Source organism: Pogona vitticeps, chromosome 1 (assembly GCF_051106095.1).
Source record: "Pogona vitticeps strain Pit_001003342236 chromosome 1, PviZW2.1, whole genome shotgun sequence".
NCBI lineage: Eukaryota > Metazoa > Chordata > Lepidosauria > Squamata > Agamidae > Pogona > Pogona vitticeps.
In genome coordinates, this window is record NC_135783.1 from 337,046,732 (window position 1) to 337,052,059 (window position 5,328).

Below are 5,328 nucleotides of genomic sequence, written 5' to 3' on the forward strand. Positions count from 1 at the left end.
AGACATGCAGGAGCCCTCATCTCACTGGAGTGAGAAGGAGTCTGCTTAGGGAGGCTGGGCTAGGCGGGCAGCAGGACTGCTGTCTTGCCCACCAACGTGTGCCCAGTGAGAGAGTGTTCTCTCAGGCAGGGGACATTGGCAGTCCATACTGCTCGTGCCTGAAACTTGGATCTGTAGAAAATCTTATTTTCCTGAAGGTCAACCTATGATGGCTGGGCTTTCCTAAAGTCCCCATTAAGTAAGACAGAATAGCACATGCTGCTCATAGCAACAGGTATGCTGTGCTTCAGTCTCTTGGCCCCTCCATCTCCTGCCCCGTCCTTCTGCCTCTCTCCTTCCTCCAACTGCTACTCCAAGATTGTGCTCCCTCACGCAACTGTGCTGTGCCCCCATGCTGTTGGCACAGTTCCCACCCATCACAAGCTAGCTGCTTCTCCAATCTGCCTGCCAGGACTGCCCAGGGTATTTGCCCCTCGGTGTGACCTGTCCTCTCCTTCCCCAAGGCTGCTGTCATTTCCTGCTGGCATTCCCACTGTTCAGGGTTAAGTTAGTATGGCCACGGCAGTCACTTCCTCATACCTAGGCATTACAGGGAAATCCTTTAAAAATGTTTTGTCTGCTTGTGTTCTTTAACTATATGGTATTAATAAGACAACAACATGGAATCTGACAAACTAATGTCATTTATTTGTAACTGGATCCTTACAAAGCCTGGGCAATACAAAAATCCATAGCTAAACCAGTCCTGTCAGGTGGCTACCCAAAGCTTCCAATATGGCAAGTCCACCACCTCTTGAGGCAGTCCTTTCCACTGTTGATCTTGGCACGGATGTCCTTTCTAACAGGGATGTTGACAAGTCTTTGAGTTCAAGTCCCAAGTCTGAGTCCAAGTCTTTGGTACCAAGTCCCAAGTCTGAAGTCTAAGTCCCTATTAAAAACAAACTCCCCCCCCCCCAGAAACAAGGTGGGTTCCAAGCCATGCATTGAGTCTAAGTCACTGATAAAAAAAACTGAGTCAAGTCCGATTGAAGTTATCGGTGTGATTTAACGCCAACTTGACATTGAGTCCCACAACTCAAGTCCCCATCCCTGCTTTCTAATGTTTCTTTAGCATCTCCTTTCCGGTAATTTGAAGCTAGCTATCTTATCACGTCTGAAGCTGTGGTCACACCAGCAAAATGTTTCTGAGTTTCTCCTCAAGAATTTTGACTTCCTTTTTTTTTTTTTTTGGTTCATCGCAAGGTCATTATCGACTCATCTGCTCCTCCTCCATGCTACGTATCTCCACATCAAATCCAACCTGCTGGGAGGCTACTACTATATTTGTTCTGCATTTCATTGTGCAGTAAAACCAGCATCCCATTGAGTGTGTACTCCAAAACCGATTCATTTCCTATACATCTGGTGTGCAGTCCCACCTCCCTCAACAACTATCATTCAACTCCTTAATATTTTAAATTAATTTTCAAACAGGTATGTTGGCACATTGGTATATTTCTGTCAAATATGGAGTCCTACTGTCTTTTGACCATCACTGCAATGTGCTGTGGGCTATCCTCCATAGAGGGTAGCGAAGCATGGAAATAGGAAGAAATGGCCCAGATCAGTACGTGGCCAACAAGGCCATTATGCCAACACATTGATGTACCTGCACACTTTTTTAAAAAAGGGGGAGGAGGTGAGCAGAGAAAAAGACACAAGAAAAGGAAGGGGATATGTCCTGTCCGAGGGGAGTAGATGAAAGTACTATATCTAATCCACCAAAAAAAAAAAGCAGAATGATTGAAAAATACCTGAATCACTGTCACAGGATATATGCAACATGTGACTATACAGGAAGCAGAAGACATGAGAAAGAAAAGTGGCATTTCTCTAGTGTGACCATGACCTCAGTTTTGCTCTTCTCCAGGCTAACCTCACTCAACACTTTCTCACACAGTTTGGTTTTCAGACCCTTTACTGTATTAGCTGGCCTCCACGATGTTCCTGCAATCAAACCCCATGGGCTTCCCCTGCTAAGCTACAGCCTTTCCCCATATAGTTCTGATGGAATTTTCCACAATCTTCCCTATTTTTTGGCATTCACAGGAGGAGTTAGCAACCGTAGTGCTGTGACCACTCAGTCTCCTCCTCTTCCCTACCATCAAAACGGCTTTGAATTGCCTAAAATAACTTTGTTTGCTGCAGAGCTGAAGCCTTCACAGATGGTATTTAAGTCCTCTCTAAATGCCCTGTGACCACACAGGTTTATTGACGCTGCATATTTAGAAACCTGAGGATGTCCAGACAATATATCTTTCAAATGAATTTTACACCTCTCCAGCCAGGATGGCTCATCATTCTCGGCAGAAAAAATGATTATTTTAGTGCAACTTTTTTTCTCTGCATAAATCAGTTCAAAGGCTGATGATTTAAGCTGCGTGAAAGCAGAACTAACAGTGGCTCTAATTGAAGGCTCTGCAGATATGTCACAGTTCAAAGAGCTTGCTAGTATTTCTTCTTTAATTGCACCTTTAGCCACAATACACAGAAACCTGCTTTCATTCACGGCATTTGGACCAGATATCAAGTGAGCAGCACCATAGAAGATAAGAATGTGATGTATTTGTGGCTGGATATTTCCAGTTGCCAGTAGGGTTGCGGTCTTTAGGTGAGAGAGAAAAAATAGGGATCTACATTTAGATTTTTGCAAATAATCATCTTATTGTCACAAAATCAAATAGGGTGAAGCAATATTTCATTCCTTAAGAACTCCAACCTTCCTGTCCTGAGAGGCTTGGGCCTCAGAAATATTCAAAAGGGTGATATTTAAGATTTATTGTTGTTTTTATGTGCCCTCATGGACACGTGGACGTGGTGGCACTGGGGGTTAAACCTCAGAAGCCTCTGTGCTTCAAGGTCAGAAGATCTGCAGTCATAGCATCGAATCCACGCGATGGAGTGAGACCCCGTCGCTTGTCCCAGCTTGCGCCAACCTAGCAGTTTGAAAGCATGCAAAATGCGAGTAGATAAATAGGTACCACCACGGTGGGAAGGTAACGCCGTTCTGTGTCTAGTCGCGCTGGCCACGTGACCACCGAAAATTGTCTTCGGACAAATGTTAGCTCTGTGAGTTGGAAATGGGGATGAACACCACCCTCTAGAGTTGGACACGATTGGACAAATTGTCAAGGGGAACTTTTACCTTTACCATGTTGTCTATGACTTATGGTGATCCCATAAATGAGCAATCTCTAAAATGTCCTGTCCTGTCCTCAAAATGTCCTGCTCAGCTTTGTAAACTCAAGCCTCCTTTAGGAAGTAAATCCATTTCCTTCTTTTCCTGCTACCTTTGACCTTTCCCAGCATTATTGTCCTTTCAGGGGAATCCTGATGTGCCCAAAGTAAGACAACCTCAGTTTCAACATTTTTGCCTCCAGAGAGAGTTCAGGCTTGATTTAATCTAGGACCCACTTGTTCATCTTTCTGGCAATCTAGGGTATCTGCAAAGCTCTCCTCCAGAACAGTGAATCCTGCAAGAGAGTTCTATGTACATAAGCCACAAATGGCAATGTGAATGTATGTACATCCTCTATCTACTGTAATCTTCATGAGCACGTCATAGATCTGCCTCTCTGCCTCTTCGGATGTGAATGGAAAACTGTATCTGCATTGTGGGGGAGTCAGCTGTAAGATATCCAGATGAAGGTAGCAGCACGTAGTTGTCACTGAAACCGGTCCACCATTTTCCTCATGCTGAATAAACATCCTCTTCCCATTCCAAGGATGCAAACTGGATTCCTCAAGTTGTATAAATTATGCAAGTCTACCAGGTTGGCACAACGGACCCTGTGGGTGTCTGGCTGTGCTCTTCATCATAGTTGAAGCGCTGCTGACTACATGGATAGGAAATCACCTGCTGCATATTCCTATCACATCAAATAAACTTGGCATTATAGAAACAATTTATACTTTTTCAGTGTTTGTCCTATATTAAACAATTAACGGGACTATAAATGGGTGGGATATCTTCTGCCCTCCAATGACAGATCCCTTCAGCCTTTGGCTTATAACTTCTTCATAGTTTTTGTGTGCTGCAGAGCCTTGATTAAGAATTTTAGTGTCCAGTTCAAATGGCACCATGTCCCCTTGTATCCTAAGGCATGGGCATGAACCTCATCAAGAGAAAGGAAGAAGGAGAATGTGGCCTTCTCCAAAAGAAAGTCTGCTTTAAAGAAAAGAGAGGAGGTCTGGGAGGCACTGCCACTTGTTTTTCTCTCACTCACCTATCACTCTGCCCTAGATTTTGGCACTCTCGGTGATTTTGCACCACTGTGGTATAGTGAATAGGACCACAGCCTAGGAATCTGAAGATCTGGGTTCAAAACTCTGCTTGACTATGGGAACCCACTGGGAGAGTGGTACTGGTAAAACCACTTCTTAAACATGTCACACATCTTGAAAGCTTTATTAGGGATGCTATAATTCAGATGTGACTTAACAGCGTGTAAAAACAATTATTTTTTTTTCACCTTGGGGCAAAACTTAAGGTGCTCCACCAGGTTTATAGCCCGGATGTATTGCAGGTATGAAAATGCCAAAATCATTCTTATGCACCGATAGTTAAAACATTTTTGCTTCCATAACAACAGGTATGGCAATCCTAATAGGGTTTTCAAGGTATGTGAGAAGCTTCAGGAATGGTTTTACCGGTGCCACCCATCACTGAATTTCCTTGGCTGAGCAAGGATTTGAACCCAGGTTTCCTGGGTCATCGTCCAAAACTCTGTCCACTGTGCCATATTGGCTTTCTCCAATAACAATAATTGCAGTAGCAGTAATAATAATATGGGCAATATCACATGTATGTGTTACAATCACCTAACCTCTACATTAGATAGTGTCCTCCATATGTTTTAGACTGAACCTCCCATAGTCTCTGATAATTGGCCACCCAGTCTGGAGCTTATAGATGTTATAGCCTAAAACATCTAGAGACTACAAGGTTGCCCACCTGTGGACTGTGTTCAGTAAATGCACTGCATGGAGCAAACTATGAATTCCTTCTATGCCTTTCTATTGTCCACTTTAAGATCAGCTTCTTGCATCACATACAGTACAACAGAACAACTCAAGGTAACAGTGGCTGGAACCTCATCCTTTCTGGTTACTGCATAAAGAAAGAAAATAAACATGCTTGAAGTAAGTGTTAGACTGCCCCTACTTTGCATGGGCCAAGTTTCAACTTCAAGAGCGGGCATGTCTAGTTATAACTTGTGTTGCAAGCTGCTTTGTGTAGGTTGTGTGGAAAAGTTACCTTTTTTGTACCGCAACTCCCACAAACACCCT